General features: G+C 45.0%; 1 protein-coding gene across 4 annotated transcripts in view; it reads right to left on the reverse strand.

Moving 5' to 3' along the window:
- CASZ1 (castor zinc finger 1) overlaps nt 1-23,819 on the reverse strand; it is a 375,530-nt gene that overhangs the window by 319,807 nt on the left and 31,904 nt on the right. For all 4 annotated transcript variants that reach the window (XM_053281208.1, XM_053281214.1, XM_053281206.1 and 1 more), the window contains exon 3: nt 17,078-17,177. The gene's annotated coding sequence lies outside the window, so the exon portion shown is untranslated. The remainder of the gene's footprint in view (nt 1-17,077; nt 17,178-23,819) is intronic.

Raw genomic sequence — 23,819 nt, forward strand, 5'->3', positions numbered from 1 at the left:
AATGCAGGCTAAGCTCCAATGTACAGAGAAAAACCTGAATCATGTATGGAGTGCCCCCCGATATCTCATACGAACTTCAACGTACATCTGCGCAATGTAGGAACACATACCTGTCCTTCCCATGGTTAAGCAAAGTAATATCGCTATCTGGGAACAGCCCAGCTGTCTGTAACTGACTATGCTATTCCAGATATGCTTTAACAGATTCTTGTGAGATTAAAAGCTGAACTCAAATGGAGAGCAGCTTACCTATCTACTTAAGAGTAGGGTTCAGCCAACCAAGGAGGCATCCTGACATTAAGGCTGGCCTAAAATGGAGTCCCCTAAACTCACAGCCACATTCATAGGCTGCAAAAGTGGCAGCTGCTTGGGCATTTTTTTTTTTTGTGGTGGTGGTGGTGGTGGAAGAATTCAGAGTGGGATGGGGGAAGAAACTCATCAGCCTGGTGCTCCTCATTTCCTGTTGAGTGCTGGTTGGCAGCTGCTCCTCCCACCCACCCCAAATACCCCTGAAATGACCCAATGTCATGATATAGAGTAGATATGGGGGCATTCTGGGATAAAAAATGGTTACTGCCAGCAATCACTGAGTGGGAGAAGAGCACCGCCTCTTCCACTAAACAGGAGGTTGTGCCACCCCCAAATGAAAAAAGTAAAGACTGCTGCTACCCCATAGCCACTGATAAGCCTCACCTGCAAATGCTTTGCCCTGCCTCCCCACAGATTGGCTCTGCCTCCCCAAAACTGGCCTTTGTTTCTTGTCTGGCCCCACCAAATTTTGAGATGAATGTTTTGCCCTAGTAACTTTCACCTCAGCATTTCCTGATACTGCTCGAAGGGATCATCAAACCTGTTGGGTGAGGAGGAAAAGCGGGCTAGTCATCATCTGTTGCCTGTCTCCTGCTGCCATGGCCACTTGTTTATTTACAATCTTTTTATCCTGCCTTTTTCGGCATGGGATCTCCAAGGCAGTTTACAAATAAAATTAGAAATTTAAAAAAACCAAATCAATGTCACAAAACCCCACAATAATAATAATAAACCACCACAACTAACATAAACAAGAATCAATGTGGGTGCAGCGAAAGTCATCAACAGGGTGCCACATGGGGAGCAGCGTTTTTAAACTTAGGTTCAGAGTTTAGATTTGAGGAACCTAAGCAACAAAATCCCTGTGCAGTTTACAAAGGGGGAAATGACAAACACCCATCCCTTGCCGCCAAGGTGGTGACCCAAAAGGTAGATCCTTTTTCATGATAGCCCTTTGGTAGTGGCCTGCTGCTGGTAGCAGATCCAGTGGAAAACAGAATCCAGTTATTGCAGTTCCTAAGGCTTCCTCCCATTTGACTACTGATCCCATGCAGCCCCAGTTGCTGACTTCCTTGGCAACAGTCATCAAAACAAAGGGCGAAGGAGACCCAAGATGTCAGCCAGTCCTCCTCACGCCAATCCTGACTTCCCACACACTGCTGCAGATTTTTCTCTCTGGAGCTTGTGCAAACCCAGTGCAAAGTGATCACAACAAATACCAGGAAGGGATGTTACTGAATTCCCTCTCATGCCAAAATCTGTGACGGAACCCATAGTTTCAGGCGACTCCCTCGCCAGCAGACTGGATTTTAGAGATGTCTACGGATTCCATGTGTTCTATGCATTTGCATAACACACATTTAAATGTGTACTTTGCCATGTATTATTGTATCAGTTGTTTGGGTAGGAGATACATGAAAATACTTGAGAAAAATACATGAAAAATACATATAAAATGCATTTTGGGGGCTGATGAAAAACCATTCCAAGTTTTTTTGTGGAAGAATGGCGACATTCAGGCAGAACAGAAACAGAGAGGTCTGTCCACCCCTAGCAGATGAATGAAATACAATTGCGATCTTCTGTTTTGCCAATGCAAATATGAAAACAAATATGACAAATATTTATTTCCCATTTTTTAAAAAGTTCCCAAAGCGGCACACACACACACACACACACACACACACACACACACACACACACACACTTACTTTAAAAAAGGGCTCCCTATCCCCAAAGGGCTCAAACAGAAGATAGATACCAGCAACAGCCACTGGAGGGATGCTGTGCTGGGGATGGATAAGGCCAGTTGCTCTCCCCCTGCTCAATAAAGAGAGTCACCACATTTAACTGAACTCTTTGTTCAGTTAGCAGGGAGCAAATATGAGCATTTAGGATCCAGAGAAGCTGGAATTAGAACTGAAGCAGAGAAATTGGATGCATAGATTGCCACATGGTGGGCAGTGGAGGAGGAGAGAAACTCAAGAAACAGAAACTATTAAAATGTAATTGCCAAGTAAACCTTGACAACTCTGCTAATGTTCAGTGGACACTCTTTGCAATGGAAAAGAAGTCTAAACAGTCAAGGTATCAACTGCCTGGGGATAAAATGATTCTTTGCTGTCTCTCTGCCCTGCATTACATACTTCAAAAGACATTAGCCATCCCAGAGCCTTCCTAAATAAGAATGTCAGAGAGGTCCATTTGCAAAGGGCTGTGAGGGGGAAAGTGGAGGAGGAGGGGAGCCAACCGCAATGGATGTATTTAGTGAGCTGAAATGCATGAACTTGACTGAACAAGTATTGATCAGTGAGGTCAAAGAGGGCATACCCGGTGCAGGGAGGCCGCCTAACGAGCGCCAGAGTGAATCTCTGACAATTACAGGAGGCTGGACTTTAGGATTATACACTGAAGCCATATGTTGGTCAAGGATAAGGAGAAAACGCAGTGTTCCTTAACAAAAGAAGCCGCTCTGTGACACGCAGAAGACGGGCAAAGGTGATGCTGAGAAAAATGCCACAGTCAGAAGAAATGTCCAAAAGAAAGCATTTTTAAAACATATTTAAAGGCAGGGTGGTTTGGTTCACAAATCTTGTGATCTGTTACGAAAGCCAAAAAAGGCAGATAGGATCCAGTGCAAGGGCCCGTGCAGCTTTGTGAGTCATGGTGTTATACAATCAGCACAAGGAGTCTGGAGGTGCAGTGGTATTGACCATGAGAAGGGCCTTCTCAGCAGTGGCACCCTAGAGCCTGAGTTGGTACTGAACATTTTGGTGCCAAGGCGCTTCCAGATTAGCTGCTCAAAAGCGGCTAAATGCCTCATTCCGGCAAATTGCATTCAAAACATAAAACCTGCAGGGAGCGCAGTCTCGCAAAAACTTACAACCCAAAAAAACAACACAGTTTTTACTCTGGATATATGACGTTCTAGCTCTATATCGCAGTGATTAAATTTGAAACAAGGCATTGGAAATGTGAACGGCACCCTACGGTCCACGTAGGGACTGTGGTGTCACAACACAGGAGGTGTGGAAGCAGACTTCTGAGATCCACTGTGACCCCGTTGCAGGGTCTAATCTGGAAAGTGCCCAGGAGAGCTTTTATTGTGTTAGGCCTTTGAACCAGGGGCCAAACTATATGCTATATTCAATACACAAGACCAACATATCCATCTCGTCCTCTGCCCAACCAGTTACTGAAATAGGAAGGAGGGCTAATTGACAAGGAGGTGGTGCATCTTAAGAACATAAGAACAGTCCTGCTGCAGGATTAGGCCCAAGGACTATCTAGACCACCATCCTGTTTCACACAGTGGCCCATCAGATGCCTCTGGGAAGCCCACAGGCAAGATCCGAGGGCATGCCTTCTCTCCTGCTGTTGCTCTCCTGCAGCTGGTATTGAGAGGCTTCTTGCCTCTGAGGCTAGAGGTGACCTATAGCCCTCAGACTAGTAGCCATTGATAGAAATCTTCCATGCATTTATCTAAGCCCTTCTTAAAGCCATCCAGGCTGGTGACTGTCACCATATCTTGTGGAGAATGTCATAGGTTAATTATGCATTGTGTGAAAACGTACTTCCTTTTGTTGGTCCTAAATTTCTTGGCAATCAGTTTCATGGGATGACTCCTCGTTCTAATGTTATGAGGGGCGGGGACTCTCTCTCTCTCCACACCATGCATTATTTTATAGACCTCTATCAAGTTTCCCTTCAGTCATCTTTTTTTAAAACAAAAAAGCCCCAAGTGTACCTCTAAGGAAGGTGCTCTAGGCCGCTGATCATCTTGGTTGCCCTCTTCTGCACCTTCTCCAGTTCTATAATGTCTTTTTTGAGAACATTGGAATTATATGAAGCTGGAACATTGTCATGATATGTTTGGGGTTCTCCCAATGAATGTTCACAACCACCTTCTCTCGGGTCTAGCAAGTTCATCCCTCCCCTCTCTTTAATACCCCACTGGATGCAGATCTATTTGCAATGCTGATTTGAGCTAACTGCTCTTCCAAGTATTCTCTCACATGCCTTCCATCAAAGGCCTGAGTACCAAGGTTTTCATTACTTCCTAATGGCCCATTGGCCGGCTGTATATATTTTTCTTCTTAAAAACCAATTAAAAACAAAAGCTTAAGTAGCTTGGGCCGATCTAGAGCAGTCATTGATTTCACCTCCTTTCCTCATCTATTAATGGCCATACCTACTCCCTCATAAATCTCTTCCATGATATATTTGAAAAGGCCCTTTATCCCAGACTGGCATCCATTCATTCTCTTGTCTACTTGCCCCTGAAACCCAAAACGGTCCTCTCTGATTTGCCCAGCTTTCATCTCCTTTGCACTTTTTGATCACAGGCTTGTTATTTCCAGATCCTTTCCATGGCTTTATGGTAGGAGCCCACAAATCCTCCCTGACCAAACCTTGGTCCTCAAAGTCTTCTTCAGAAGGATCATCCACTTTATAATCCTTAATTACAGGTGAGGTGTCTGACTGAAGCATAGCAGCTATTTCTCTCTCTATGCATACCTCAGACTAATGGCTTGCCCACACAAATAGCAAAGAGCAGAGTCACTAGGCTGGGAAAGATCAATCCCATTCTGTGAGACATTATATGCCTACTGCATCCTTGAGACGTGGCTCTCCAAGCTTCACAGAAAAAGAGTCCACGGCCTCCTGAAACAGCCATTTTGAACTACTCTTATGGCAATGCAATTTCCCCCCAGTATATAATTGCATTTGCCTCTGGGTTGCTTCAACATGTTGCCCCGGGCTTAGCTTCCAAGGAGAGCTTCCCTTCTCTCTTCTACCCAATATCCCCCATCTGAAAACTTGCCTAACCCCTTCTCAGTCTCTTTTCTCTAAGCCGGTGGTTTTTCAATTTGTTTAGCTCCAGGGAACCCTTTCCATGTCAACTTGTCTGCTAGTACCAACATAGCCCTACACATCTGCCATGGACTCTGATGCACTGGGCCCATCCTATGCATGTTAACTTAGAAAAAGGTCCCATCAAACTGAATGGGGTCTTCTTATTCCCACAGGACTGCCACTTAAGTTATATTTTTTAGCCAGATGGACACTGCCAACCTATCACTGACCCATACAGTTGCCAGCACAGATTTCTTCTGCAACATGGCAGCATCCGTCTTAACCTTCAGTGCCCAGGAATGAACTTAGTATTCCAAAAGGACCAGAAGAGAGTGTGTGTGTAATAGGGCTATCTCAGCTGGATGCTGGAACTTACTCTATGGCCCTATGCAGAGCTTTCGCTCTCATTTTTCTCCATCTAAAAAATGGAGGTAACAATACTGGTCTGCTTACAGAATTATTGTAAGAACTACATTTTGAAGATGCTGCAGGGAGTGGGAAGACTATGCAATTGCTAACTATAATAATCATTAGTGTTTGGAGGTTCCGGTTTTAATCCCTATGCAGGAAGAACATTTTCTAAAGGATCCATCTGCTCCATTCACTAAAAACAGGTATGGTAGGAGGGGCCATAAGTCAGTGGTGGAGACCTTGCTTTGCATGGAGAAGATCCTAATACAAATACGAATATGACTATGATGAATATTTATATACTGCTTTTCAACCAAAGTTACCAAAGTGGTTTACATAAATATAAATAAATAAATAAAATGGCTCCCTGTCCCCAAAGGGTTCACAATCTTAAAAAGAAACATAAGGTAGATACAGAGGCAACAGCCTCTGGAGAGATGCTGTGCTGGGGATGGAGAGGGCCAGTTGCTCTCCCCTTGCTCAATAAAGAGAATCTCTTCTAAAAGGTGTCTCTTTGCTAAGTTGGCAGTTAACAGTTTGGTTAGGTCCCCATGTCAGTTCCTGGCAGCACCTTCAGGAAGGGCTGGGAAAGACTCCTGCCTGACAGCTTGGAGAGCCACTGCCAGTCAGTTTAGACCAGGGATTCTCAACATTGGGTCCCCAGATGTTATTGGACTTCAACTCCCATAATTCCCAACCAAAGGCCTCTGGGGCAGGGGATTATGGGAGTTGAAGTCCAAAAACATCTGGAGATCAAAAATTGAGAACCCCTGGTGTAGACAATACTGAGCTGGATGGACCAAGGGTCTGACTTGGTAAGTAGCTTCACATGTTCACAAGGTAGGTTGTGCATCTAGTGAAGATTCATGATTCTGGGATGCTTCCTCATGCTGCTGCTTCATTCCACCAGTCATCCACCCAGTCCATCAGAATCATCCGCCCCAGCACAGTTGTCTTTCAATGAGCACGGAGTGCCTTGATCAATTAGGCCTCTTGAAAAACTCACGCCTGTGTGGCTAGCCCCACTGCCTGCTGACATCAGCTTGACTTTATCACCTTATTTAAAGATGAGTATTTTATTCATAAGGCTACGCCTCCCTGAATCCAATCAAGTTTCCACATCAATTAGGCAGACTGACATCATGTCTCAGTATTGCCAGATCTGAGTGTCTGTAAGTCACAAGGCCCAACTCATTCCACCACAGTTGTGAAAGGGGCTTGCCTTTAGGATGCTCCGCATAGATCACATTAAAAGATGTTTTTAGCTAAGCAGAGGAAAAGAATGAAGTTTTTAAAATGAAGCATTGGGGATGATTTGGGCACATTGATATTGGTGCCTGCTAACTGAGCAGGCACCAGTATCTTTAAAAGTGGTGATTCTCTGGCGAGAAGCAACTAGTCCTATCCAACCCCTGAACAGCATTCCTCCAGTGGCTGTTGCTGGTGTCTACCTTATGTTTATTTTAGACTGTGAGCCCTTTGGGGACATGGAGTCATCTCATTCATTCATTCATTCACTCATTTTTCTATGTAAACTGCCTTGAGAAATATTGTTGAAAAGCAGTATATAAATATCTGTAGTATTAGTATTAGTAGTATTGGTATTGGTATTAGTATTTGTATTAGTAGTAGATGATGATGATGATGATGATTCTGGTGTTATTGAAGATAGGTAAACTTATGAAAAAAACAAAACAAAATGGATTGCCCTGAGATGTTATTTACTTAAATTGCCCTGAGATGTTATTTACTTAAAATAAAACTTTCCCAGGCTGTTCAAAGCACTTAGTAGGCTCGTTCGCCCGATAACAGCATTTCCTCCCACTTTGGTGAAATGTTGGGTATGAGAGCTGGTAGGACGGTGCCTTCCAGCCCAGCTCCTCTCTCCCAGATGACCACTTCCTCCCCCTCCGACCTTGCTTTCCCCCTCACATGATCACAAAATGGGAGCATACACAGCTTCCAATCTACCCTCACTGTAATTATGATAGTGTGAACTGTCTTTATACGATTGTAAAAACAACATCCAAAAGTGTAAATAACATAACATGAAAGAAGCATTATCAATGAAGCCGTTATAGGTGAAACAGCCACAGGGGAACAAGAAAGCCTAGTTCAGCCAAAGGCTTGACGGAAGAGGGAGGAAAAAACGAACACTTGTGCTCTGGATGACAATGGCTCTTCTGTACACCTTTCAAGTCCTGGGAAGTTATTGTCTTTTGACACCAACTTTTGGGAGAGTAGACAAATGCTGGGCCTGAACCAGACGATGCAGTCATCAAAGTTCACACCCTGAGAGCTGGTGAGGCACATTGGCCAAGAGTGTGAGCTGTGATGTCCCTGGCTCAGATGCCACGGCCAAGAACTCTCTTGCCTCACACTCTTACTGTCAACTTTCACCCTAATCTGCAACATGGGGATAATCAGACTGCCCTACTTTACAGGGTTGTTGTAATGACTGCAACCAGATAATTATATTTAGTAGTGGGGAAGCAACTGGCCCTATCCAGACCCTGAACAGTGTCCCTTCAGTGGCTGTTGCTGGTTCTACCTTATGTTTCTTTTAGACTGTGCAACTGCCCACATGAGGAAAAGTGCTAAGTGTGGGCATCACAAACAAAATGACTGTTGTTACTGTCCACATGGCAAAAGCATAGGGTCAAGCCTAAGGATATGCTCCCACATTGAGAAAAGTGTTTGAAAAACATTGAGAAAAACCATCCAGTCCCCCATTCCAATCCCAGACCCAGAAGCCTTGTTTCCCCATCTGTCCTCATTCCTCGACGAAAGTGGCCCCAGCAAATCTTCATTCGCTCTTCTGCCTGCCCACGCTAAATCACCTGGTCCCCGCCACCTTCCTTATAAGGACCAACAACCTCTTGGCAGTTTGGGGGCAAACAATACTGTTGATTTTTCTCCTGTTTGCAAAATTGTTTTGTCTTGCAACAAACAGGCAGCATGTTCTGAGCTGTGGAGAAGACCCAAGAAGCCTTGAGCAAGGAAAAAGCTGAATCCACACTGAACGCTGGGGAAAACTCCAGCGTTAGGTCACTGCAGGCAGTCCCCCTGTTTCCCAGGACCCAACTTGGCAGATTACTTCATTACATTATTAATTTGTTAAAAACGTTCATTAGCCACCTTTCCTGCACTCCTCAAGGGTGCCCAACAAAAATGAAATGCTCCAGCCACCAAAACAATTCAGTAAAGCAAACCCAATTCAAAAGAACAAGGTCAACAAAGCAACTGCAAATGGAAGACAGGTGTTTTGTACCTCCTCCAGAAGGTCAATCGACAGAAAGAAGGAACTGCCAACCTCAGCAAGGGAGGGGAAGTAGCTCTATAGCTTTGGGGCAAGGGATGAAAAGGCCCTGCTTCTCACAGTGGCAGATCTTATTTCAGGAGGAACTGGAATCCAAAGCAAGGCCTGGGAAGGGGACCGACCTCTTCTCAGGAGGGGCACTTCCTAGCTGGCACAGTGGATTAATCCAGCTCAGCCCCAGTCCTTGAGTTGGGAAAGACAGACAAGCACCTGAGGCTTTTGGTGAGCTCCATCCAAGGCTCTTGAAGGTTTATTTGCCTGGAGGAGCAAAGCGATTATATAGTCAGCATGGCCAATCCCTGAGGCTGTCTCCTTGCAGCACCAAAGGGGCCTCTTGGTTTCCTGTTTTAAAGGCTGTCCAGAGGCTGTTTAGGTGAATAAGCGCATTTCTTGCGAATATTCCCAGGGGATCCATCCACATGTGCCACAATCTATTTAGAAGCTGGCAAAGGCTAATGCTCTGGGAGGTCCCCAAAGGACAGTCTGTGTACCACCTCTCCAAGCAGGAGAGAATCTGTCTATAACACTGCTGTCTGCCAAGCCAAAACACAGCCATGCATGCATGCATGCACGCATCTGTCATGCGTGCAAGCGCATGAGCATGTAACCTTATTTATCTTTAAGGAGTCTTTATCTTTAAGGTTATTTATCTTTAAGGTGTCTTTAAGGAGAGGGTTATTGAGGATGTTCTGTTGTATTATATCTAGCAATCTTTTAGGTTTTGTTAATTAGAAGTTTGTCCCAGTGGGGATCCTGAAAGTGTGAGGGGTGTGTGTGAAAGAACACAGTTGTTTCTGAATAAAGCTTAGTTAAACAAACATAAGATTGTTTTGTGTTTACAAGGAAAGCAGCTATAAAACATGTTCAGAGCAGCTAGCTGAGGGGGGGGAGGGAGGGGGGGAGAGAGGGAAGTGTGTCAGGGCTCTGCTCAGAAGGCATACCCTCTGGATTTAAAGCCCCATGAAGCCAGAGGTGTGTGGTGCCAGCCTCAAGTGCACAGTAGCGACAGCTATGCTCTTTGCACATGTTCAGAAACATGCTGCTGCCCAGGCATATCACCATGTGCTTGCAGCACCTGTGGAATCATGTTCCAGAAGTGGCTGTGCCTTTTTGGAATTGGTTGAGCTACTGGGGTGAGGACACACACTGGAGAATTCTCATTGGACTGAAGGCCATATATCACCTGGAGAGCAGAAGGTTACTGTATGATGTTCCTTGAGTTAAAACAAATCTTCAGCTGACTTTCTTCCCCTGCTGTCCCCTGCCCTCGAATTCCCCACTTCTGACTCCCAAATCCGTAAGTCAAAATGGCACAGGGAGATGAAAGAGAAACAGAGAAATTAGCAGTGCTTATTCCTTTTGCCCCAGCCAAAAGAGGGAGAAAGGGAGCTTGTTTTGATATTTGCGGGAGCAAATTAATTTGGGCCTTCAGATAAGATCTCTGACACACCCAGATGACACTTACACCCCCAGCCACAGAAGGGTGATAACATCATCGGCTGACTTTGCCGCTGCTGTCTTTTTCACCCGTTTCTAGGGTTATGAAATACATATTTTGTGTAGCTGGCTAATGCCAAAGTTTCAAAATCCATGTAATTAAGATTAATTTAAGAGCTGCATTGGATCATCTTGTGGCATCCACCCATTAATTAAAGAAACACTTTGAATTTCAGGTGCCTGCCTTAATATTTCACTCTACGCTGGCACTGTTAAACTGAAGCTGGCCAAGAAAATAAAAAATGCCCAGGTGTACGAGACTGGGAGTAATTGGTTAAGAGGAGGCTGTTTTCTCCTGGGAGACAAGTGCCCTCTTCTGGAAGGCAGCATGCTCAGTGGAAAAAGCTGTATACATTCCTATGGGTACAGACCTAGGCATCCATCTACCTTTATTTTGTGAAGAAAACTCAACAAATATGCATAATGTGCCAATTATCCAGAAAATGGACTGCAGGGTGGGCAGGAATAAGGAAAGGCTGTATCTCTCCCACTTGTAGCAAGCTAAGGTGTAGGGCTCTGCTGTGGTCCAGACTTCAGTCGATGAAGTAGGCACACAGGAGCTCAAGAACAGAGCACCAAAGCAACCACAAATTTCCAGGAATCAATTGGGATGGCCAAAGCACCAGAATTCCAGTTTTATCCCGTAGTCCAAACTGGAGGATAAAAAGCCAACAAAATCCATTTTGCTGGTTTGATTATGTGCCAACGGGATGCCAAAGGGTCTGTGTGAGCTAAGGCATCATGTGGTGGGATAGTGGAACAGGTGGTAGCGCATTTGTAAAGTAATGTGCACAGGTGTGCTATGAGTGCCTAGATGAGCCAGCCAACCCCTAGCTGAGCCGCAGCCTCCCTCTTTCAGACAAGTGAGTGACTCCTTGCCTCCTCACCCCAGGCCACTTCCAACCAATACAGTACCCATGGTGTGTGTGTGTGTGTGTGTGTGTGTGTTGGGGGGGGCATTGCTGCTCTCTGTAGGCAGAGTAGGAAGATCCCTTCAGAAAGGAAAAGCACGTGCTTGGAGGCATTCTCACCTCGTGCTCTCTCCCCTCCAAAAAACCCCTCCATTCTGATTGGGAAGGAAATAGACACTGAGACAACATGTGTGTGGAGATATGCAAGAAGCCACATCCATGCTGCTCAAGATGGGCAAACATATGGGAAGAAGGAGAATAGAAGGGCTGTTTGGGTTTGTTTCCCTTCCACCACTCACTGAAATGGTAGGAAAGCGTCAAAAAGTCTTCTTGAGATTTTTGAGCACATGCCTCATTTGGATTTTGCAGCTGCTGGGGCTATTTGTTCTATGTATTTTTTATAATATGGTCTGCTCTTGGAGAGAGAGAGGAAAAAAACATGTTTTAAATGGTGGGAAATGCCATCCTCTGCTCCATTTCCACTCGTGCCTAAGGCCGTTCAGGACCAACCCACAGGTGTCGTGTAAATTCCTGCTGTCTTTCTTCAGTGCCTCCTGCTAGTTGTGAAGAAAAGGATTTTGGCATGCAACCTCATGCAGACAACGGCCTCAAGCACACAATGTGCCAGGAGTGTACACACAGTGAAATGCAGGGGCCACGCAAAAAACTAAGTTTTTCAGCTTTCTACAAAGCCCTGGATCAGCAGTATACATGTTTTGAGACAGCAGTAAACGTGTGTGAGCACTAAGAGATTCCCCTCAGGGAATGGGGCTGCTCTGGGAAAAGCAACCTTATGCTTGCATGCCGAAGGTGCCAAGTTCCATCCCTGGCTGCATCTCCAGATAGGGCTGAGGGAGACTATTGCCTGTAACCTTGAAGAAGCCTCTGCCAGTCAGTGTGGACAACGCTGAGCTAGATGGACCAATGGTCTGACTCAGTATAATGCAGCTTCCTGTGTTCCTATGAGACTCTTGTAGCTCAGCTTGCTTGATGTAAGACCTGAAATCATTGTATTTATCTACCTGTACACCTCCCCTGGCTTCTGACAGGTGAGCTGGAAGTGGCAACAGGGCAAGCTTCTTCTCTGGGAGCCTAGAAGCACACCCAGATTTTAAAGCCCCATGCAGTCCTGCTGCTTCCCTGTTCAGAAAGAGTGGCTATGGGGAGCGGGGGGGGAGCGCCCCCTTGGAAAAGTGATCCCCCCCCATTTCTGCTTCAGAAATCTAATAAGTGGGACACAGCTCACCCACCCATAAATGCACTTTGCAACTTCTGTGCCCTCTGCCCAGAGAGGCAAAGGCTTGGGAAAAAACCCTGGAAAACAGTCCCTGCCCGGGGGGGGGATGTTTTCCCCCCAGGCCTTGATATCTCCAGCACACATACACCCCCGGTTGCTTGCCACTGCTGCTAGGTAGACCTGCCAGCCTTTGAATAAGGAATGAGAGTAAGCATCACCAGCTCAGCCTTCTGACCTGGCTGGCTGGACCACAGAGCATGTTCTTATCATGCCACAGGTTGGGACATGTGAAATCAACCCACTGGCCCATCTAGTTCAGTAGTTTGACCACTGAAAGCCGAATCCGTGGACCCAGCCCTTTTACATCTGTTCATACAGGAGGTGCCAGGAACCGAACACCCTGTATGCCATGCATGTTACGGTGGAGCTATAGATACTCCTCCCCATCATATGCACCAGTGCATGCCTGAAGGGCCTTCTTCTGGGAACACTCACAGGTAGCTCTCTCCACCACTGGGATGGGGTAATGGGATTTAAGAGAAAGCCTCTTCATTATGAACCCCACCACCTATTAAGATTTTCAGGGGAGGTTTGTCTGAGGGTGCTGCCAGCTTGTCTGGTGGCGACTCTCTTTGTAGTTGCCCAAGAACTGTGGAATGCACTTCCTGCTGAGATTAGAGTGCTCCATCTCTGCTGGCTTTTAGGAAAGAACTAAAGATGTATCTCTTTGGCCAGGATTTTTAGTTAGTTGGTGTGTTTTTATGGATATTTTAATCTGATTTTTATATGTTTTAACTGTTAAATTCTTGGCTTGTTTTATTCTTGGTTTGTTTTATGTTGTAACCCGCCTAGAGACTTTGGTAGTGGGTGGTATACAAATTTATTAAATAAATAAATAGCTCAGTGGTAGAGCATCTGCTTTGCATGCAGAAGGTCCCAGGTTCAGTCCCTGGGAGATTCCTGTATGGAACCTCAGAGAGCTGCTGCCAGTCAGTGTAGACAATACTGAGCTAGATGGACCAACGGCTTGATTCAGTATAACACAGATTCCTAGGTTGTTTACCATCATTAAGTGCACCTCCACCTAAAGTTGGGGTGCTGAGCCATTTATACCCCCCTCCCCTCCTGAGGTGTCAGTGTAACTCTACATGTGTTCTCTTTCTGGGGGAAAATGTTCATGATTATTTCATTTTGTGGCAGTAATGGAAAATACATTTTAGTGCTTGTGCTCCACATTTGCAATTCATGTTCCCCTACATGATTACATTAAGTCTGTGTTCTGTCATTTTTGATGAATGTAGCTTGTTTTCTGTAAAAAACAGACCCTGGGATGGAAAGTGACAGAAGTGAAGCTGTAACAAAGGGTGATCAATTTTTCATAGCTGTGGCACCAAAAGCAAAAGGAAGTCCCTCAGAACCTCAAAGGACAGCTTGGGGAGGGGACGGGGAAAGGGCACTTCAACTGTATGGAGAGGTGCGACCCACAGCTCTTGTTGCAGGGGTAGAGGGCAATAATGGGCCAGCAATGGCCAATAATGATGCTTTTTCTGCACAGGAAAAGTTGATAGATGGGCTTTTCATTATCAGCTCACTGGTTCAAATGTCAGCAGCAGCAAGTGGAATTTGCATTAGCTTATTTACCTCGTCTGAGGCAGGAGGCACAGCACAGTGTCAGAGTGCACAGGCATGTAGAAAGCCTCAGGTTCATGGCCCAGCATCTCAGGGTAAAGGTATCATGTTGCACATTTGGGAAAGGCCCTGCTCAGCTCAGCCCTGAAGGGCCACAGTCAGCCAAAGGGTAGGAATACAGGAAGCTGCCTTATAGTGAGTCAGACTGTTGGTCCATCTAGCTCAGGATTGCCTACACTGACTGGCAGTGACTGTCCAAGGTTTCAGGCAGGAGTCTCTCCCAGCCCTGCTTGAGGATGCAGCCAGGCAGTGAACTCTTGGGACCTTCTGCTCTACCACTGAGCTACAACCCCATCACCTAATCTTACAATGCTCACATGTAGTCACACATCCAAATGCAAACCAAGGCAGACCCTGCTTAGCTCTGGGTCCTGTGCTAAGCAGGGTCTATCCTGAGCTAGATGGTCAGCATTTCCACATAAGGCTCAAATAAACAGCAGTTCCTGCTTCAATTATGGAAAGCATCCTCAAGGATAAAATTGTAAAGCACATAGAAGAACAGGCTCTGCTGGGAGAGAACCAGCATGGCTTCTGCAAAGGTAAATCTTGCCTCACAAACCTTTTGGAGTTCTTTGAGAGTATCAACAAGTGTGTGGATCAAGGTGATTCAGTTGACATAGGACCGGGTCTCACGATCAGTGAGACCCGGTTTGGGGCGGTGAGCGGAGAGAGCGCCCTGGGCGGCAGGGGTTCTTGAGCGGGTTACCCGCTCTAGAACTACCAGGCTCGCTCACAGCCGAGCCCGGTGGTTCCTATGATCTGCAAAAATCAGGCTACGCTCTCCTAACCCGATTTTTGCAGATCGTGAAAAGAGCCCCATAGTATACCTGGACTTCCAAACAGCTTTCAACAAAGTTCTTCATCAAAGACGCCTGAGGAAACTTAGCATTTATGGGATAAGGGGACAAGTACATGTGTGGATTGCTAACTGGTTGAAAAACAGGAAATAGAGGGTAGGTATATATGGAGAGTTTTCACAATGGAGGGAAGTAAGAAGTGGGGTCCCCCAGGGATCTGTACTGGGACTGGTGCGTTCTAATTTATTCATAAATGATCTAGAAGTAGGGGTAATCAGTGAGGTGGCCAAATTTGCAGATGATACCAAACTCTTTTGGGTAGTGAAATCCAAAACAGATTGTGAGGAGCTCCAAAAGGATCTCTCCAATCTGGGAGAGTGGGCGACAAAGGGGCAAATGCGGTTCAGTGTTGGCAAGTGTAAAGTGATACACATTGGGACGAAGAACCCCAACATCAAGTATACGCTGATGGGATCTGAGCTGTTGTGATTGACCAGGAGAGGGATCTTGGGGTCCTGGCAGACAGCTCGTTGAAAGTGTCAACTCAACGTGCGGCAGCTGTGAAAAAGGCCAATTCCAAGCTAGGGATCATTAGGAAGAGGATTGAAAATAAAACTGTTAATATTATAATACCCTTATACAAAACTATGGTGTGGCCACACCTGGAGTACTACATACAATTCTAGTCACCATATCTAAAAAGGACATTGTAGAACTGGAAAAGGTGCCGAAGAGGGCAATCAAGGTGATCAGGGACCTAGAGCACCTTTCTTATGAGGCAAGGCTACAACACCTGGGCTATTTGGTTTAGAAAAAAGACGACTGTGGGGAGACACATAGAGGTCTATAAAATCATGCATGGTATGGAGAAAGTGGATAGCAAGGAATTCTTCTCCCTCTCACATAACACTAGAACCAGGGGTCATCCCGTGAAATTGATTGCCGGGAAATTTAGGACCAGCAAACGGAAGTATTTTTTCACACAAAGCATAATCAACTTGTGGAATTCTCTGCCACAAGATGTGGTGACAGCCAACAACCTGGATGGCTTCAAGAAGGGTTTAGATAATTTCATGGAGGAGAAGTCTATCATCGGCTACTAGTTGGAGGGCTATAGGCCACCTCCAGCCTCAAAGGCAGGATGCCTCTGAGTGCCAGTTGCAGGGGAGTAACCACAGGGGAGAGGGCATGCCCCTTTCAACTCCTGCCTGTAGGCTTCCAGTGGCATCTGGTGGGCCACTGTGTGAAAGAGGGTGCTGGACTAGATGGGCCTGGGGCCTGATTCTTAAGTTCTCATGTTCTAATCCGTATGTACAGCAAATGCAGGTAAAATCCACCTTGCCCAGGATGGACATTTGAATTACAAATGCCTCTCTTCTGCTTTTTATTTTACATGAACACCCTTAATAGCACAAGAAAACAAGACTGGCCTCACACATGCTTTTGTTGGAGACAAAAGGAATCAGAAAGCAAGATCTCAAATTCAGTCTCAAATACCTCCATTTAAAAGGAAAATACGCTGCTGCCCGGTCACCTGCCAGTCAAAGCAAACAGCCAAGAGCTAGATAGGCAATGGTCTGACTCAACATGGCAGCTGCATGTTCATACTACCTCTGAACATGGAGGCTCCATTTAAAAGCCATTGATAGACCTCTCCTCCACGAAAGTACATCTGAGCTCATGGCCATCACTACATCTTGTGGAAGCAAAGTCCATACATTAATTATGGGCTGCTGTGGCTTTGCCACATCCACATAGTTTGTTGGCACATGCGGCAATTGATACCTATGCATATCATTCAGGATTAACATACATGCCTGTGTTCTGCACATTTGTAACCAAGTGAGAAGTATCCCTCAGAGACCCAACCAGCTTCCATGCTGCAGACAGCCACAGACACACAAATGCAGATAAGTCTGTCTTTTGTTTATAGAGTTATCCTTCTTTGTTCGTCTTTTTTTTTTTTTTTTAGTCTTCTGTTAGCATTAAGATTGTGTGCAGATATAGAAACGGAATTCATATTAAAATGGGAAAACAGACAGATATTTACCTATGTAATGCTGATGCTTGTATATATAAGACATGATACAGCTCGGGAACAATGGTGATGATGCTTATGAAGGTGCCATGAAATACCAGCTCTGCTAACCCTGTAAGAAAACAATAAAAAATAATAAGTAAAAGAGACTGGGGTGGAAGAAAAAAGACCAGGAAATGGCAATAAGGGCTGGAATGCATAGAAGCTTCAGCTGGTATTCCAGTTGTGCCCATACCTGGATCAGGTAGACCACAGTGATCAGTGCCCTTCTCATCTCTCATTTGGACTACTGTAATGTGCTCTACTTGGGACTACCCTTCAAGACCCTTTGGAAACTACTGCTGGTACAGAATGTGACGGCAAGGGTCCTGATCAGTGCTAGATGCTTGGGCCATATTATTCCACTATTATATCACCTGCAGTGATATATCACCTGCAGTTACTAGTTTGTTTATGGGTGTGATTCAAGGTGCTGATGATTTCCTTTAAAGCCCTAAATGGTTAAGAATCTGGATAGCTGCCTATAAGATCCTTCAGAGATGTCTTTCTGCATGTCCTGGAAGGGAATTTCTGAAACGTAACAAACCTCAAACAATGCTAGTTCATTGTTTCATGCATCCAGGGGAGTGCACAGTTATCAAGGCCATTAAACAGATATGGTACAGGCATGGTTTTTCACACTCAGATTTTAGTTCACATCTCCTGTGGAATGGAGGTGTGCATTCACATATCAGCCAAATTTACACCAAAGTCCCTGCGAGCTATCAGGGAGCACTTCACACACAATTTGGGTTTTTCATCGCACATTAAAGCATAGCATGATTTATATCCGGGGTTAAAAAATCCACTTTTTACATGGTTTTGGGGGGCAACTTCAAACTCGTAGTAAAGCCTTGCAGAAAACCCGTGGTCAAGCCTGCTGTCTGCAAAAGCTCTTGGTAAGGGGTAGGGGGGCAAGGATACTGTGTAGACATCATCACTAATGATATCACAGGCAATAGCCAATAGGTGCTTATCTATCTATCTATCTATCTATCTAATTTGTACACTGCCCCAAACTTTTATCTCTAGGCGGTTAACAATAGCATAAAACCAGTTTAAATCATATACAAAAAACTTAAAACAATTTAACAATTTAAAAAATAAACCAGAGATTAAAACCCCCCAAATTTAGGAAGCTGAAAAAGCTTGGGCGAAAAGATGGGAAGCTTATGTCATGTTTCACGCAGCAATCCCAACAGCAACGAGTATGCAAGATGGAGGAAGAATGGCATTTATTTCAGATACCGCCCCCCCACAGCCCCCACCCCACAGCCCCCACCCCGCAAAAAAACCAAGCTGTAGCCTGAACATTCTATGCTGAAAAATTGTGATATCTCTGCAAAAGAAACGCAGTTGTGATGGAGGATTGTCTGGAAAGACCTCAAGGCACAATCATGGACAAAGGAGCTTGAAGTGATGGGTAACAATTGTCTGTTTTATTTATTAAAAGTAACAGCCACATATAACAAAGTCATTGTTTATGGACAGTCACATATGTCTCTGGGCAAATGGGGGGCAATCTTGGGAAAAGCAGGCCACTGAAAGAATTCAATATTTCAGTAAAGGCAGACAAAACCTTCTATCTATCTATCTATCTATCTATCTATCTATCTATCTATCTATCTATCGATCGGGGTGGGGTTTAGAGGTCAGATTCTTTGAAAGCTGGGAAAGGCATAATAAGATGGAGCCACAGCTCAGTGGAAGGGCATCTGCTTTGCATGCAGAAGGTCCCAGGTTCACTCCTGAGCAGCATCTCCAGGTAGGGCTGGGAGGAGAGACTTCTACCTGAACCCTTGGAGAGCTGCTGCCAGTCAGTACTGAGCTAGATGGACTAAGGGTCTGACTCGGTATAAAGCAACTTCCTAAGTTCCTATATACGATGACAAAGAAGAATATTTATATACTGCTCTTCAACCAAAGCTCTCAAAGTGGTTTACATAGAAAAATAAATAATACATAAATAAGATGGGCTCCTGTCCCCAAAGGGCTCACAATCTAAAAAGAAATACCAAGCAGATATCAGTGACAGCCACTGGAGGGATGCTGTGCTGGGGTTGGATAGAGCCAGTTGCTCTCCCCTTGCTAAATATAAGAGAATCACCGCTTTAAAAGGTGTCTCTTTGCTCAGTTAGCAGATATGTGTAGCTATTCCAGCTAAAGCCTCTTTTTACTATATTGCAAGGTCCAGCTGCTTACAAAAAACTTGTGTTCCTAGCAATAGAGTGTGTGTGAAATAAACCCCCAACAAGCACACACACCCCCAGTGCCTCCACCCCAAAAATCAACAATTCAGTCATAGGTGGCATTGGGAACTGATGGGCAGAGTCTATTTCCACATCACAACCAATTGTGCTGGGAGGAAACCATCTCTCTTCTCCAGGCAACCATGCTGGAGTCCAGCCATGAAACAGCCCTTCCTGAGCTGCCCTCCGTTTCTATTTGATAAAGACTAATACTGCTTTTTAAGTAAATAGTAAAGGGGGGGTGGTTGGAAAACCCTCTCCACTTCCTTTGCAGCAAGTTCATTTTGAGTCATTTTATCTGTTTCTCCCGCCTTTATATTTTTATTTCCCTCCCCAAATAATGTGATTAAGTGAGTCAGCATTCTGTTCTCCCCCAGCAGCCTCTGGCTTTAATTCAGTTTAAGGACTGTGACCTTTGACTCCTTTTTACTATACTAACCCAGCTAAGAGAACACTTAGCGATTTCTCTACTACCTACTGGGAGAGAATCTGGATGGGGCGGGGATGAGAGAGAGTGAAGGGTTGGGGCAATGTGGGGGGAGGAAGAAGGGAAACAAACTTTCACATAAAATTATGGTATATGGATAATTGAGAAGTTTAAAAACATGAATCTAATTGTGCTGTCCCTAGAGAAGCCGATATTGAGCCCTCCTATAAAAGGCTTGGAGTTACCCAATGGTGATTTATTGCTAAATCCTAGTATTTTTCAATACATTATAGTTTTTAAATTGTGTTTAAATTGAGTGTAGAAGAGCAGAGGCCATTAGGAGATGCAGAAATGATGATTATATTTAAATATTCATGCACGCAGTACCTTATTATTGAATCTGAACACTAACAAAATCAATATTAAGTGCGGTTTGACATGAATTTATTTATGAATTTCGACTCTCTAAGTACTGTATTTTTTCACTCAAAAAATGGTGGGTATAATGTAGTAATGATATCAAAACAGAGTGTCAGAGAGCATTAGCCGAGGAGGTTATAAACCTCTGTATTACAGGGCCCCGTGCCGCCCTCAAAAGTGCTTAGTGCACAAAACCAAAATGCTTTTTTTTATTTATTTGAAACACATAAACACACACACACACACACGCGCGCACACACACACACACACACACACACACAAACATTCAGAAATAGGAAGGAAATTCTTGGTCGGAAATTGCATTGCCGTGGCTTTCTTTGCTCTCAGGACCAGTTCAAAGAGTGGGGCCACTTGTTATACAGGGATTTGGATATGGCATGATGATATGAATGGAGGAGCAAAGAACTGATGGTATTTTTAATTGTCGGGGGTGGGGCACCCAAATTGTAAATCCCAAGCTCACGCTGGCATGGGAGCATATCCAGCAGCTGTTACCGGAGGTAACTGCAACACTCTGATGGCCAGTGTGGTGTAGTGGCTGGATTTGGACTGGGAAGACCACCTGGGTTCAAATTCTTGATCGGACTCTGAAGTTCACTGGATGGCCCTTGGCTAGTCATTCTTCCTCTCCGCCTAACCTACCTTATGGTTGTCCAGCATCCAGCTTTGGAGCATCAACCTGTTTGACCCCCAGCTGTGCATTTCTGATTGAAACTCAACAAGAGCAATGGGGGTGGTGGTGTCTCTTTGCTTTCCTTGTTCACCTCTCCAACTCATTGGCATGCTGCTGCCTCCTGATCAGATGCCCTAGCACCCGATCAGAGGACCAGCACCAGTGGGCTCCTATTAGGGAAACTTGAGCCCCTGTACTGCTACTAAAAGCCACCTAAAGGCGCAGTGGGGAAATGACTTGACTAGCAAGCCAGAGGTTGCTGGTTCGAATCCCCGCTCGTATGTTTTGCAGACTATGGGAAACATTTATATCGGGCAGCAGCAGTATAGGAAGATGCTGAAAGGCTTCATCTCATATTATGCAGGAGATGGCAATGGTAAATCCCTCCTGTATTCTACCAAAGTCAACCAGCAAGGTTTTTTACTCAGGAGGGTTCCACCTTGGAAGGCATGCATGGAATGTTGGAAAGTGTTGGAGAGTGTAGCCCTCCCCAGGGCTTTTCCAGCACTGAGGAAAGGACAGAAGCCAGCACAGTGAGGAATGGCTCTCTCACTGAAGATTGGTTTTTTGGGGTGTGTGTGTGGGGGTGATCAAAGAGGCCTATGCTGGAAAAAATAGTGATAATCACTGGTCCAGTTGAAGCAGGAACAGAAACCTGATCTGAATCTCTTGGTCTGTTTGGGCTAGCACTAGCCCACATACAGCCCCTAAGTAGGTTGCGTTTCCCAGGCACTTTGATTTCATATGCCTAACATTTTGCATTTGGAAGAGCACTTTGCATTTTGACATGCTTCTCAGTCTCTGTCTGTGGCCGGCACTTAACATTTTGATGCTATTCTAGCATCTAGGGCACTGAAATATAGTTTTTCCAGCTCTGCCTCCAGCCAAACAAGCCATTTTCTGAGGGTTTACCTTGCTCATAGTGAAGGATAACAAATGAAACAAAGTTCCAAACCTTGAAGCACTGCTGCTGGATTTCTGGTCAAATTAATCTTTTCTCCACACCCTTTTATACTGTTTCATCTCTCACCCCATTCCTCTCTTTTTGTTATTCTCCATTATGGCCTCCTGTGTTCTTAATGGATCGGCAAAGGTCTCAGGGGACTCTCAAAGTGACACAGAAATGCTTGTAAAAAATTCCCACTTGGAAAGAATTTGATTGTGGACCAGTGACACAAAGGCAGATCATGCTGTGCACAGACCATGGGCAGTTTCTGGCCAGGGCAAAACAGCAGTGCAAACAGCCCTCATTAAAATTAAATCCTCCCTAAGCCTGCATATTTTAATCTGAATAGAAGACCTCGAGTACAGCAGTCCCAAAGACTAGAGAGATGATACATTCCAATAGTGGTTTGTGAGTATTCTGTCAACTACACTATGATCATGAGTACTGTGTGGAATATGCTTTGAAGTCCACCATCACCACTTAACACCACTGAGTGCTGGCTATTTCAAAGAGATCTTACTGGATCAGTGTTTTAAACCAGCCCTTTGATTACGCAAAATGGGTATTCTTGGGCAAGCTGTTTCTGCCATGAGACACACACTTTGCCCCCCAAGGAATACCTGCAGTCAAAACACACTGAGCCTGAAAGAGTGCTGTCCAGCAAGAGCTGAGCATACAGAGTTATTGTTATGGAGCAGCTGCACCAGAAAATGCCAGGCAGTGACTAAATGAGGGCCCTGCAGACTTATGCTTTTTGGAGCCTTAGTACATCCTGAGCAGCTGTGGTTGCTATCCTCCAACTAAGACTAAATAGAAACAAGGCTGCAGACTGCTCAACAAGTGCTGTATCTGAACTGGCATGGGCCCATTGTCTCCCCTGCTCTGGGGCCCTGGAGAGTAGAGGATCTGTAAAGCTGGAGCTGGGTCCAATTAGTGGACATGGCATCTCCCAATGCTGCAGTTATAGGTTATTGGGGAACATGGGAACATAGGAAGTAGCCTTATACTGAGTCAGACCCTTGGCCCATCTAGCTCAGTATTGTCTACACCGACTGGCAGAAGCTTTCCAAGGTTTCAGGCAGGAGTCTCTCCCAGCCCTACCTGGATATGCTGTCAGGGGTTGAACCTGGGACCTTTTGCATGCAAGCAGATGCTCTACCACTGAGAGCCCCATCCCCAAAGGTGGCATACATCCAAGCACTGACCTTCTGGTAAGGGTATCATGACTGTATCATGTGCCTTAGACCATGCTGACCAGAGGCTATCCTTGCTACACATCACCTCAGAAACTCAAACCTACATTTTTCCTTTTTTTGCCTGGAATGGAATCCATTCTTCAGCAGAACTGCCTTGATTCAGGGACTCTTTCCCAAGCAGTAAAATCCAACCCCACAATATTTTCAAAGCTAACATGATTGCTTAATTCTTCCCCCACAACCAAGTGCCTGTATCAATATTTTAACATGAGTGTTACAAGGAAAATTGCTTTCCCCCCCCTCACCCTTCCTCCTCAGCCCATCCTGCTATTTCAGCCTCGCCTCTTTTCTCTCCCTCATTAAATCAGCATGACAAGACTTTATTCTATTCCTTAACTAAGTGAATATCCCGGAAATTTAAAATCCCCAAAGCACAGCGACCAGATTTTGAAAGCTTCCAAATCACACAGAGAATGAGCAGCCCCAATGGAATCAGATCCTTCTTGGCTTTTAAGTGGAAAGTACAGACAGACGCCTATAAATGACAAAAAAGAAAACAAATAGTTCTGGTAAGAACGAAATCTGCCTACTTTCCTTTCACTATCCCTACAACTGGACTAAATTTCGTCCAGATCAGTTAGGCAGTTCACAAGTTAGCCCACTTGCTCCTCAGACATTCACGTGCCTGCCATCTTGAATCAGGGTAGATGACATCATCACAAACAATGCCTTTGAGATGTCCCTACAACTGTACCAAATTTGGCCCAAATGAGTTTCTACTTG

The sequence above is a fragment of the Hemicordylus capensis genome, chromosome 16 (assembly GCF_027244095.1).
Source record: "Hemicordylus capensis ecotype Gifberg chromosome 16, rHemCap1.1.pri, whole genome shotgun sequence".
NCBI lineage: Eukaryota > Metazoa > Chordata > Lepidosauria > Squamata > Cordylidae > Hemicordylus > Hemicordylus capensis.